This window comes from Strigops habroptila, assembly GCF_004027225.2.
Source record: "Strigops habroptila isolate Jane chromosome 13 unlocalized genomic scaffold, bStrHab1.2.pri S16, whole genome shotgun sequence".
NCBI lineage: Eukaryota > Metazoa > Chordata > Aves > Psittaciformes > Psittacidae > Strigops > Strigops habroptila.
Window position 1 is genome coordinate 10910767 of NW_022651054.1, and position 14239 is coordinate 10925005.

The window sequence follows — 14239 nt, forward strand, 5'->3', positions numbered from 1 at the left end:
CTTGGTGGTCCCCCCATGGGATGCTGCACTGAGCTCCAGCCTCCTGGTGTGCGAATGAACACTGCAGGAGCAAAATGGATGGACAGATAGAGCTGAGGAGCATGAGAGCAGCAGGTTTGGGACCCGGATGATGATCAAGGCTAACTTGTTGATTTGCCATCTGGAATAATTCCTTGCATTATTTTTCCCCCCAACTACACACACAATTTGCTGCCTGCCTTGGGGAGGGCGGGGGAAGCATGAGCCTCCATCCTCTGCCTCCTCTGAGCAAGCTCCTTCTGCCTGATTAAGGGCTGTCAGGATGATTGATGTGTTCTTGCAGGAGAAGGTGAGTCCCTTCGCTGTGACAGCAGGGTTTGACAGCCAGGAGGAGACCAGCCCTCACCAGCACCCTCCTCTTCAAGTACCTGTATTTTTCCAGCCTGGACAATGCCAGGCTGTGCTGTTGGAGCTGTGCTCTCCCCTCCATGTGTCCCGTGAAGGTCAAAAGCCTCCAAACCTCAAATGTCCTCCCCAGCATGGCCCCTTAGATCCATGGATAAGGACTGGAGAGGGAGGGAGCTCTGCGGTAAGGTCAGGGCTTGCCCCGTGCAGCAGGTCACTGTGTCTCTGTGGTGTGAGGGCTCTGTCCATCCTCTCCTGATGATGGATTGGTTCAGGCACTGATGATGTGATGTGGTTTTCTGCGGTCAGGCAGCAAGGCTGTGGCAGCAGGAGAGCTGTGGAATCAAGTTTGGTGACCATTGGTGGGCAGGGTGCAGTGATATCCATGCTTGGGCATCTTCGGCTCAGGTGGGGAGCTCCTCAGGACTAGGATGGCTCTGGCATGATGAGATGCTCAGACCTAAGGGCTGGATCCCCGGTTACTACAATGCAAAACACACGGGGTGCTCCAAGACATGTGTCGTGACCCAGGGCTGGTGTGGGCACGTCCTGGGCTGGTGGTGGATGTGGTCCATCTTTGGTGGAGGCACTTTGGCAAGGGAAAATGAGGCAGCATCGCCTGAGCTGCTTGAATAAGGGTGCCTGAAGCACCCCCAAAGGGAGGAGCTGATGGAGCCAAATCACAGTGGGAGAACACTCTTAATAGAGGACTTCATGTGCCAGAGCTGACATAGAAACAGAATAATTGCACTTGGACATGCAGGAACTGAATGATTTTTGTTGTTCAGCTCCTGAAGATGTTTATCCCCCTCATGCGTTAATGTGCATTTTGCTGCAGGGCTGGTCTGTGGGTCCATCACTGCCACTGAATGGGGCATCCTCAACATCAGGACACTGAAGCAGCGAGGTCAGCCCTGCACTTGGCTTTTAGAGGGCAGAGCCAAGGTGAAACCGTTCAGTGACGGATTGTTTGACACCTCCTTGGGCAAAGACTGGGCTTTGCTGCAGCAGTATTTATAGCGGATGCTTCTCTCCACTGTACCAGGTAAGTCCTTCCAGCGTCCCCGCGGCCGAGCCCTGGGGCAAGGCGAGCATTTAACACAGTCTGCATCCAGTCCCTCTGCCTCTGAAGGACATAAACCTCTGGCTGCAAAGATGCTGAACCTGTCTGAGACGCACTGAAGTGTTGCCGTTGTGGGTTGTCGGGTGCTGAAGCAGGTCAGGATGGGGGCCAGCCTCTGCTGGGGCTGGGGGCAGTGGTCTTGCAAATAGGTGGTTAAACATCCCGGTGGTATATTTCAGTTCTGGGTGGAAAAGGCTGTCAGCAGAGGCAGAAAAGTATGTGTCAGAGGGAAAGAAATGTGCGGCTGGAGGTAGTTTTTATAACAAATACATGTTTTTTGCCCAGCTGTTGAATGCTCAGACATCTCCAAGGCAGGGAATGCTGAGTGTTTCAGTAATGTGGTGTGTGTGGAGAGGTGGTGGCTGTTTAGGCTGCTTTGTATGGGAAGAAGGAGGGGTGTGGGATGGGTTTGGGTGTGCTGGTAGAGAGGGATCCCTTGCCTGGGTCTCCTTGGGACCCCAGAGCTACCCGGGAGCCGGGGCTGGATGTCCATGGGAGCTCCCATTGCTTCGATGGGATGTGCTCATCCAGGGAGGGCAGCAGCACAGCTGAATACCGTATAGCAGGAAAAACATCTTACTTAAGTCTTTGCAAAGCCACAGATAATGCACTGCGAGAGTGAACAACCGGGATGGAAAATAATTGCACTCTTACTTTTCCTCCAGCTTTTCTTATCAACGCCTTTATCACCTTTGGTTTTATTTTACACCTTATTTAGACTTTACTGTAATCCCAGCTATTTCACCATTGACACCTCCTTAATACCTTGTCTAACACCTCTGACACCTCTGGCTAATGCCCAGGCCCTTCTCAGCACAGCAGAAACAGAAAAGAGCTGAAATGGAGAGATATTTATAGAGAAAAATGATTTACTGCCTGGGCTCTGTGAGTAAGACCCTTTGAGGAGAAAAGGTGGGGGCTGGCCCCCCCTGTGCAGCTGAACTTTGGTTTTGGCCATGTTAGTGTCCATCTGCCCATTCCTGATGGCTGGAACACCGTGCAGCAATTGCCGGGCAGGGAGAAGAGACGGGATTTATTGTTTGAGGGGAACTGGGACTGTAAAGGCTCAACTTGGTGAACTGAAACAAATGAATTCCTCTTACTTGGACGCCCTGTGCCAGGTTCAGCCCCATCCAAAACATTCCACCTCTGTGTGTCCTGCTGGTCTTAGTGGGTTTGGTGCCAATCGGAGCACCCACAGTGCTCCAGCAGGTCTTTGCATGGTGGGTGCTGTGGCAAGCCCTGAGGGTGCCTTTTGGGGGGTTAATTCTCCTTCTGGGGCTGAGGAAGGTGCCTGTGTGCAGGAGATCCCCCCTTTGCAGTGTTGGGAGCATTGCTAAACAGCTGTCAAACATTCCTGGTTTTCTGATTGGGATGCTGGGACACCCGGCTGGGTTTGCAGTGTCGCCAAGGTCTATTTCAATGTGGGTTAATGGTGGGGTCCAGCAGCTCTTGTAGGAAGCTGGAGCAATGCTGCCTCTGTGCCAAAGCCAGGAATTCCCACCTGGAAAACTCTCCCCTTCTCTCCCTCCAGTGGTCTCTAACAAGGCTGACTTTCCTTGGCAGCCTGACCTGGAAGAATTCCCATTGCAACCCCAGCACTGGCAATAACACAGCAATACCTTTCCTCTTTAATTTCCCCTGCTCTCCGAGCCTAAAGACTATTGCTACATTACCTAGATTTAACTACCCATTACACAAACTATATGTCTAAAGCGAGGGCTATGGCAGCTTTATTATAAGTTTATTACATGCTAATTCAAGCAAATAAATGTGCTCCAGCTGTGGAGCAAAGGAGATTAATAACCTCGAAGATCACTTGGCTGCTGTGATGAGTTTCTGGAACGGAGCAGAGTATATTTAGGAAGAGCAACTAGATTAGTCAAAAAGACCCCTTTAATTATTAGTGACACTGTGCAAACGGCTTCACATGAGTGGAATACCAACTCCTTAACTCCTGACCTTATTATTCATACAAACACTTCCCACTACAGCAGCACGACTTGCTCATCAACACATCACATCAGGGGCTGGGTGGTGGGCTGGGTGTCCCCCCTGTGCCAGCAGCTGGGCTGTATCTGGGTGTAACGACCCTGAGGATGCTCCTGCACCTTGGGATGGTCTCAGTGCTCTCCCCTTCCTCTGCCCAAAGTGTTAGATATTGGGTTTCATTGCACAATTAACTTAGATTTTGCTTCAGGACTGGATGCTCTGAACTGCCTTGGTGCTGGTGATGTTGTAATGCCTTCTCCAAGAGGTGTAGGTATGTTTTGTACCCCTCGAGTACAGGATTCCGGGGGTTATTCTTGTTACTGGACCTCTCCAAGTGGTCTTTTCCATCCCATTCACTGGAGTCCAGGTCAATTCTGTGCTTGCTGGTTTAGCTTTGTTGTAAGTGGGGTGCTGCTGGAGCAGGATGTTAACAGGTTGTGCAGAGAAGCTGTGGCTGCCCCATCCCTGGCAGTGTTCAAGGCCAGGCTGGACACAGGGGCTTGGAGCAACCTGGTCCAGTGGAAGCTTTGCAGCTCCGTTGTCTGCTCCTCCTGTGTTAAATGATGCCTGGGTTTGGTCTTGTGTAAGACTTGCTGCTTATGACAGTGGTGGTGATGGTTGCTGCTATGAGGAGAGCAGAAAATGGGTGCTGGCACAGTGCAGCAGCACCCATGGACCTGCTGGGGAGCTCTTCCCCACACTAACAAATGCATCCCCCTGTTTGGGTGGGAATTGTGCATTTGTGCTTGTGCTGCTTGAATGTAGAGGGAGGTTTTGTGACCCTGTGTTAGGGCCTGGATATGGGGGGGGATCAAAAGACACTTTCTGCCTTCCCACAAGGGGAAATGTCCCCCGTGCTGTGTCCTGCGCCCTTAAACCGCAGCAGCTGCCCTTGAGCCTGATGGATGGAGCTGCAGCGGCTCCGGTGGAGCAGAGCGGACACGGAGCACCCATCCGCATCACTAGTTGCTTCCCTTCATTATCCCTGGTCCCGTCTTCCCCACTGGCCCAGCCGGATCCTGCGGATGTGGGTGCCCAGGGGATGCTCAGGGGGTGTCACTGCATGGGGAGGGTCCCCAGGGCCCATCAGTGGGGGCATTGTGGGTCCAGCCACCCTTTGGAAAGCAGCACATCGGGAATATTCTCCTGCCCCCATGCTTCCTGCTCTCCCTGTGCAGAAGGCAGCCCTTCTGCCTTCAAACGGTGTCTATTATATGTAGAGCAAGCAAAAAATGATGTGTTAAATACAGCCCGGGCTGAAGCTCTGAATCAAATCAATTCTTTTTTTGATTCCCCAAGCTTTTGAATTCTTGAGCCCTGCCGAAGGATTGTTCGCACAAGAATAGGGCTGAAGGAGCAATCCTTTCGTGTCACTATTGACTCAATTATTTTGCCTCTTGATTTTGTATGGAGCGGGCCGCGATGCCGCGCCGATGCGCTGATTGCTAATGGCACCGCATTGTTCGGCGCCGCCTCGGCAGGCTCGGGGTGGGATGCCTTCGTCTCCCGCCCGCTACGGGCTGCGTTTGGGACCTCGTTTGATCCTGATTGATGCAAACGGCACAGGGGGGATGTGCAGAGGGAGGCTTCGCACCCCGAGCTGGTACAGCAAAGGGTTACGGGGCTGGGATGCGGTGGTGCCCTTCCTGTGTCTGACCTGCTGCTGCCCGTGCTCCTGGGATGCTCCCGGCTGGATCGATAGGGCCAGTGTGGTACAAAGCAGGGAGGTTGCATTTACACAGTGTCACAACTATCAATATTGACAGCTCGGGTGTGTGTCCTTCGGGCTGCTAGCGCTGGGTTATTAATGCCCCAGCAGCTGCCTGAGCCCCATGGAAAGGGCTATGGGGGGGTCACCAGCAGCTCGAGCCCAGTGTCCAGGCAGGGATGCTGAGCACAGCCCCAGGTGCTGCATCCCTGGGTGTTCGCCAAAAAAAAGGAGTCTTGTTCTGTCCAATTTGCCAAACCACACAGTAGAGGCTGTTAAATTACAGGGTAAGAAATAGCAGCAACTGCCTCTGTTTATTTTCCCATTGAGGGGCAGGCGCCAGCGCCCTTCCCACCTTGCTTGTCCTCCTGTATCCCTGGCTAATGCCACCTTCCTTTTGTGGCAGTCTGGAGCCAGGGATGAAACTGTTATTCCCTGTTGAAGTGCACAGTTGAGTTGGATTGTCATTACATCGCATGGGACAGGTCTGGGATGGGAGGAGGGATCCTGGGCACAGGACTTTCCAGGGCCAGATGTGCATCCCATGTAGTGCTGAGGATGCAGTGAGAACCAGAGCCCTCCTTGGGCCATGCACCCCACAAGTTTATTTAAACTCCATCCAACTGCATCACCATAAATCCTGGGGAAACTCAAGCCATAGAATTAGTGTGTGGAGATGCTGCAAGTGGTGATTTTGCATCCACTCCCACCTCTCCACAGCTGCTCGAGATGGGGTCACTTGGTTAATGCATGTTTCAGACTCTATTGACTTTTTAACTAGTTTTTAATCAGTAATTATTGGCTCCTCTCACCCGCTCCCCAGCGAGTGACACCCAATATGTCACAACAATGAGCACCCAGGGGCGGTGGTGGTGGGGTGTGGGCTGGACACTGGTACCTCAACAGGTCCCAGGCTCTGTGGATGCTCCTGCAGCGGGTAGGGATGTGCCTGAGCATCACCAGCCCTGTCGTGGTTTAGGTATCAGTGTTGGTGAGGTCAGGCTGGGTGCTGGGGACCTGCCTTGCTGGGATGAAGCGGTTTTGAGGGCTGGGCTCTTCCACTTGCACCAAAAAAGACACTTTTAATTGTCTTTGTTCACCCTGCAGACAAGAAATGATGGAGCGAGGGGTGTGAGCGGCAGGTGCCAGCCTGGCCCGTGGGAGCCAGTGCTAATGACAGCCACAGCCATGGAGGTAAATAGCAGCGAAAGCAGCTTCGACTGGTTTGGGGATGAAGGTAAGCATTGGTGCCCTTAGCAAATAGCTGATGAATGACAAGTAGCTCTCCATACGCAGAGCAGCCATCACCTCATGCCCAACCGGAACCCGCAGCCAGGCACCCTTGGAATGTGGAGCCTGCTGGAATTGTGCATGTCCTTGTTATAGCTTGAATGCAGAATGGTACAAAGGGTGGGTTTTGGGGTGCGAGGTGTCTTTATACTCAGAGTTTCAGTGCTCTTGGGTGGCATCCGGGCTCGTGCCTGCTGCAGGGATCAATACCCTGCGGAACAAATGAGCTTTAAAAACCTCTTATTTTATTATTCGTTATTAATAATGAGGTGGCCCTTGTAAATAGCCATGAAAGGGAGTGCTTAAGCTTATAATTAATAAGTGCTGGCTTGGTTTCTACTAATGAACTACAGCTCAAGATGCCTGATGGGGGATATAGAGCTCTGCTGAAACAGTGGAGGGTGCTTGTGCAGGTTAATAAAGCCCGTGTCCCAGGACACCCTGTGCTGTAGTGGTGTATTACACAGCCATGTCCCATGGTGCAGGTTTGGGGGGGTCCCTGGGACACAGGATGGGGATTCAGGGGTTCTCTGGCCCCCCGTGGGTACCGCAGCGTGGTGGTACCATGCCTTGGGCTCAGCTTCTGTGGGTTCTATAGCAAAACCTCAAAGAGCCCCGGCTGCCTCCTGAAACCCATCGTTATGGCTCAGTCATAAATGTTTATGACGGGAGGGAAAAGCAGTAAATCATGTTTATATCCCTTGTTTTCTTTAGTGGGGCACTAATTTGACAGGGAAGGGAAATTTTTGCTTATTTTACAACTGTTTCTGGCTGCAGTTTGATTCCAGTGGCTGGAGGCAAACGCAAAATGGGGTTTTTATTCTGGAGTCGGTATAAAAATTTACATTTTGACACAGACCCTGCTACCGTCTCAGTGCTGCTATGGCGGGCCCCCAGGCCTTGCACAACACACATAACCCAACATATAATACACTCATAATTCACTAATGTTTGCTGAATGACAGGGTTAAGTGGCTGCTATTCCCGGCCTCCCACCACACTAATGTACTCCAGACCCGCGCTCCTTTCCTTCTGGCTCGCAGTCAAATGGTTTCCTGCAGCCCTCGCGGTGGAGGCTCCTTCCACCCCCAATAAACACCACTTCCGAAATGATTTTCATTTGTTTTGCTAATCTAATTTTCCCCTCGGTGCTCCACTAATCATCAATCCCATTAAGGGCTCGATGTGTTGACTGCTTTCCAGAGGGGAAGGAGCCTGTCCCGCGTCCTGCTGTGCAGTGACCTTCACTGGCATGATCCCGATGGAGCCCCCAGTGCTGCTACAGCCTCCTGGAACCTCATGGAAGGGATGGATCTGGAGGTGATGCCCATGGTGGAAAGGTTTGGGGGTGCTGATGGAGATGGACCATCCCTCCATCCCAGCCCAAACCCACATCCCTGCCCGCAGGAACTTGTGTCATCCTGGATGCAGTAATGTGAGTAAGATAGTAAGAAGGGGGTTTGGCTCTATGCTCCAAATGCCAAAGTAAAACATCCTCTGGTGGGATAGCTGAGCTGGGAAGAGGATGTGCATTCCTCTGAATGGGAAAAAAAAGCAGTGAGCATGTGTGTGGGGCCGAGGAATAAATCCAACTGGATTGGGAGCACATTGACACCCGTTGCCATTCCTGAAAGCAGGATTAGTGCTGCTGCAATAAGCATGAGGTTGCATCCGGGCTCAGCTGCCTGTGTCACAGGGGCCAGGAGCCCAGCCCTGGATGGGGAGGTTGGGGTTGTTTTCCCTTCTCTCCTGTGTGATATTTATTCTCTCTTCTCTCAGCAGGGCCCTGAGCTGAGTGTCCTGACTCTGTGTCCCCCACCAGCCACCCCATTCCCTCCGAGGCACGGTAAAGCTGGTCTGAAGGCAAGGACAGAGCAGGTAGGACTTTGATTGTTCCCCTTCAAGTATCTCTGTAGGACACATTAAGATTGATAAATAGATACACCAATAGACTCCTAGATAGAAATATTGCTAACCTACAGTGCCAAGCTCTTCCCCTCTATCAGGGCTTGCAGAACACCACTGGGACATGTGTTAGGAACAGGGGGTTGAGTGAAAGCCACTAAAAATAGTGACACTGTCACTTATGTCCACATCCCTCCTTAATCTGGACTTTCTCCAAGGAAGGACACAGTCCCTGGGGCAGGGATGTGATGCCAACACAGTGCCTTGTGGTGCACAGCATGTGGGATTAGTCTTGGAGCACTGAGAAGGGGGATGAGGTCGGGGATTGCTGGTCCAGCCCTGCCACATGGGAACAGGCAGGACCATGGGGCTGTGGACTGGCATCCCCCCAGGAATTTCACCCCCAAATGAAAGGGACTCCACGGATCTGTTCAAAACAGTTTATTGTATTTTTTCGTCAGACAAACACATTGATTTCTGGACCACAGTAGAGGATGGAAACCTTTCACAAACTTATTTATTTGAAAATACAAATATAAAATTATACTTTCCACATCTGTGATGTGAGAGACCCCCATCCACATAGTATTTTACAACAGGGCTTTAGAAAGCCATACACAGAGACCTGAAAGATGCTTGATATATATAGATACATATATATATGTATATATATAAAAAAAAAGTCACTACCAAAGTTCTCATCAGTTCATACTAAAGTATAAAAGGAAGGGCTAGGCCTGCCACTGTGCCATAGTTTATTTAGGTACATTTATGACCACCTGAAATGCTTTAGACTTGCATCCTAGTACTGATGGAGTTCAGACCTCGTACAACAGGGGATGACGGGGGGGTTGCTACCTACGACGGTCGACGCGACACACGAGCCCGCGCGCGGTGTTACGGGTGGGGACGGAGCCGGGGCTGCCCCCTGCTCCGACACGGAGCTCTCGAGACAACACAGTCGGACTGTTTGGGAACCGAGATCACGAGGATTTACTTTCTCAAACTACTCTTTTTTTAAGTATTTTTTTTTTGTTTGTTTTTTGGTAATTTTAATTACAGTATTAAAGTATTGCTTAGCTTACAGAATCGCCTCACGTAGTGCTCGCACACGGCAATGGGCTTGACTTGGATTCTGTACGTATGAAACTCTACAGTGTCTGTGCGCAGACCGGGATCTGCCGGTGTGTCTTCGATGCATCCTGTCTCTTCACCTTACACTAACTTCACTTTTCTGTTTTGAACTAGTTCACTTAAAAAAGAAAAAAACAACCCCAAACCACTAAAACAAAGAAATAATTCAGAAAATTCCACCCAAGAGACATTTCCATAGCATAAAAGACAGCTATGAGTTAGTGTTGTTTGTTTTTTGTAAACAGTTTCATATGCAATATCATACATAACCATGGCTGGCCTTCAGTAAAAATGTAGTAAACTATATTGCTTTATTATTGATTATGTTGCATTGAGTGAATGGCAGAAACGAAACAGGAAGGTAACTGTGGCTGGAGTCGCTAGCCCTCATTCACACTACAGATGAAAACAGCATCCTAGGCTTCCGAGCGGGGAAGAAAAGAAATCTGAACACCTTTCAGGTCGTTATTACCAACAATGATGGTTGAACTAGCCTAGCAAGATGTGTAACATTCACTGCTGTACAATGGAAAAAAAATCAACTTACAGCAAAGAGAGCCATGCTACCTTAAAGTCCAAGCTACAAATTCAACTTAGAATGAACAGTGATGGAGGAGAGAAAAATTAAAACAGGACAGATCAGGCTTCATTTTAATCAAGCCCAGGGCAAAGGGCTGCTTTAGTTTGAAACGGAGGGTACCCAAGCTCCTGGGCTTGCTCTTACATGTCCCTTGTGCCTGGGATACAGCCCATCCCATGGCACAGGAGCGCTGGGCAGGGGCTGACCCTCCCGCAGTGCTTTGGGGTGCCCATTTCACACAGCTTAGATGGAAATCTTGCTCTTTTTGGTCACACTCTGAGGGTAGCAGGACCCTGAGAAAGGGCAACATCCCTCAGGCCGAGCCTTCACTCGCTGTGCTTGACTAAAACAAAGGTGAAACTGCACCTTTGTGCCAAAAAATTGATAAAACTCCCTAAACAAAGAAAGAACAAACCAAAACCCCCTTCGAAATGGATTTCTAGATGAGTGGGGGGGACTAACGTGAACCTTAAGTCTAGGTAGCCACATCAAAACATATCGGATTCCACGACATTTGTGCTATGGGCCACTGGGACTTCTCAAAAGGTATATAAACATCTAAAACATATTCACACAGATTAGCAATTTCTTCTGAGCATTCTTAAAAAAATATGGTTTTTTTTTTTTTTGTTTTTCTCTTAGTAAAATCATTTTTAATATACCGTGCCTCCCTCTGTTAAAAAATAAATTAAAAAAATCCAGTTTTGCATATCTAGCGTTAGCATTTAAGGTAGTATGGCACATCCCCTCTCAAAGTCAAGGGGGGGGATCTACAAATGCCTTAAAGAGTTTGCCAGCATTTTTAACATTGTGAGACCTTTGGTTAGTTGAAACCGCATCAGATCAGCAAAAGAAAAGAGAAACCAAGAAAGTAAAATAATCAAAGGAAAGAGGAAAGAAAAAAAAGAACAAACAAAAAAAAGAGGAAAACCTTCCCAAAATTATTAGCAATTTTTTCCTTAAATAAGAGAAAGTTCTATCCTTACTGGTCCTAAATCTGAATAACTACATCTAAATTTATAACCTTAATTACGATACACCTACCAAATATGTACTAGAAGAGGAAGAGAGAAAGAGGGGGGGAGAAATTCACTACACTAGCATCAGGACAGCACTCTTACAAGATAGCATTTTATACACTATTAACATACAACAATGATCAACAAAGAAGAGTCTATGAGGTGACAGGGAATGGAGAGGAAAACCAACTGGTAGTACAGTACATCATCAACATTGACAAAATAGCAATAAAAAATTCCCTGATGGTACATTGAATTCCAGGGAATTTGGTTTGTAGGTTTCTTTTATTTTTTTTTTTTTTATTTTTTTTAACATTTTTATTTTTTAAAGAATTGTTTCATTTCTTTTATTACTTGATCAAGTCTCAATAGTTAAAAAGCGTCCAGCATTTTGCTTAAACCTGGTTGTTCGGAAATAAGAAAAAAACCTAAAATATTACATAAAAAGCATGATTCTTTCTCTTTTTTGTCTGTTTAAAAACAAGAAAAACAAGGTTTTCTCCTTTCGGTTAGCAGTATGGTGCCTTGTTTTTGTTAAAGATGCCTTGCTCTACCTTGTCTAGTGAACGTCTACGTTAAGTCTACTTGTTAGTAAAGTTTACAAAAATAGGAGTGCAGCAGCTCTTTTTAACAAATGTCGCATTCAGTGTCTTGTACTGCCTGTACCTAAAGTACCAAATTTATAAACGTAACAAGTTAAAAAAATAGCAAGAAAACTTGTCAAGATCACGTTAAAAAAAGAAGAACTCTATCCACGCTACAGTATGTTCGTAATGCCACCTCTACCAGGTTGTACTTCTAGGTTGCTGTTTGCAGGCCTATCGACCAATATTACAAAACTTAAATTAAAAAATATCCTTCATTAAGTTTCCTCCCCCGACAGAGGACCATATATATAACAGCCAAATATTAAACATGTGCAAATAGGAAACTGTCAGTTTTTCCCCTACCAGTCACAGTGCAATGATGTTTTTTTTTATACTTTATTTTTTTTATTTTTATTTTTTTAAATTCTGTTTACTACTACAATAAATTAAAAAAAAAAAACAAACAACCAAAAACCCAACAAAATCTTCTGTTGCTTCTAGGGTGAAAGTTGTAGCACTGAGGTATTCCCAAAAAAAAAAAAAAAAAAGAAACAAAAACCACAACCAAAAGTTGCTTTCTTAATTTGTTAATACAGAAAGTAATGGATAAAACAGGTAACCATGCAAGCTTGGAAGCTGCTCTGCCCGCAGTAGGTGTGTGAGGAGGAGGAGGAGGAGGAAGGACCTCACCTCCACTCAGGCTACACAGGGTCCCCAGAGCAGCTGAAATGACTGGACAGCAAGTTGATCTAGTTGAAAACAACTAAAAATAAAAACCCATAATAAAAGGTGTGCTTTGAACCGTAAATGCATTAAATAGGAAAAAAAAAATAAAATAAATCATAGCTTCTATTTTTTTTTTTTCAGTCTTGGGAAAAAAAAAAAAGCAGGTTTTGAAATGAAAATAACCAATACCACTAGACTGTTCTTTGTAAGCTGTGCACGTCTGATAGCGAAGATGCTGGTATGACGCTAGGAGAGCTGGAAGGTCTACCATGCCTACGGAGCAAGCCGAGCAGTGCGCGCATCGCCTCCCTCCCGCGGGCCAGCGCCGGCGGCCGGGCAAACCTCTAACAAACACCTTGTCTCTTTTCTTCCATTTTTCTTTTCCTAGAGAAACTGCCTTAGGCTGACTCCATCACAAAAATAGGTTTGTATTTCTCTTTCTTAATAGTTTATATGTAGTTAATGGAATTGTATTTACAGTATTTTTTTTTTCTCTTTTTTTTTTTTTCAGAATTCACGATTTCAAAAAACCTTATATCACCTCTTTCAACAAAAAAAAGCACTTATAGAAAAAAAGGACGCACAAAAAGTTTGTAGTCCTTGCCTTATTGCCCAAAATAGAGAGAATTATAGGTTAAAGAAGACACCACAAATGAAAAGAAGGGCTAGAGAACCTGCTGCTCACCCGTGCCCCCCCCGTGCCCTGCAAGGCCACCCCGTAACCGTGCCCGCCGCCGGCTGCGCAGCCGGTACCAGCGGCTGAGACTCCTGTCACCATCTCAGCATCCTTTAAGCAACAACAACTACATAAAACAGAAGGGAGAGGAAGGGGAGGTGGGAAAGAAAAACAAAAGAAACCCCTTAATATAAACAGTTACACTATGGTTAGGCTCTTGCTAGATACACAAAGAATTAGAACTACGTGACTACGAGACTATGTCAAAACGCTACGAAAAAAATGTGGTTTGGAGAGGTTTAAAAAGGGGCGGGGGGGGGGGGACCCATCAAGAAAATAAAACGAACAAGAAATGGATTTTATATACATACTTTTAAAAGCTGTTGTTTTTATAGTACAGCAGATTCATGAGATGATGAGAGAGATTTTTTTTTTTGTTTTAGACAACCTAAGTCCGTCGAGTGCCACCTCCAGTTTGCGTTACCGGTGATGATGATGTGCTCAAAGTCTGATGAGATCACCCAAATGTGGGCCCCGTCAGAAACTTCGCCCCGTCTTGCCCGGACATCCAGAGAGACTCTGCAGGGAGGAGAAGGGCGACGCAGGACATAGAGTTAATTGAGGTCAAGTAGGACTTTTAACACTGCCCCCCCGAGTGTTTGTAGATGCTCTGCAAAGCTGCAGCGTGCTCTGATCCACACTAAGGGTGAATCGGAGCGACCCGGCTGAAATGCAGCAGCATTCCCAGGTCTGAGAGTGTGTTCAGTGTATTGACTGGTCTTACTATCCAGTGCCTGTGGAGAGCAGTCTGGACTCCAGGCAGGCAGGGGTTAGCTGTGTGATAGTCTGCTTTAGGAACAATAAAATGCAGCCTGATACATAGGAAGGACAAAGCCTGTTCCTCGGGCATCTGTTACAGCCAGGAATTTACACGGCTTGGTTAAAATGAGTTTTTTTCTAAAGGCCCAGCTAAAGTACTTGGAAAGTAACAACTTTTACAGGGGTACACTGCAGTGCTGATGATTTATAACAGGGGCTTCAGGTTTTAACACTCTGTTCCTGTGGTGCTTAATGTTGAGATGGAAATAAATACTGGGGGACCAGTTCTGCAGCAG

General features: G+C 47.5%; 1 protein-coding gene across 1 annotated transcript in view; it reads right to left on the reverse strand.

Moving 5' to 3' along the window:
• Nucleotides 1-12907: 12907 nt before the first annotated feature.
• Nucleotides 12908-14239, reverse strand: part of LOC115602145 (RNA-binding protein Musashi homolog 2) — a 90361-nt gene continuing 89029 nt past the window's right edge. Inside the window, exon 9 of the mRNA XM_032919700.1 lies at nt 12908-13703. The gene's annotated coding sequence lies outside the window, so the exon portion shown is untranslated. The remainder of the gene's footprint in view (nt 13704-14239) is intronic.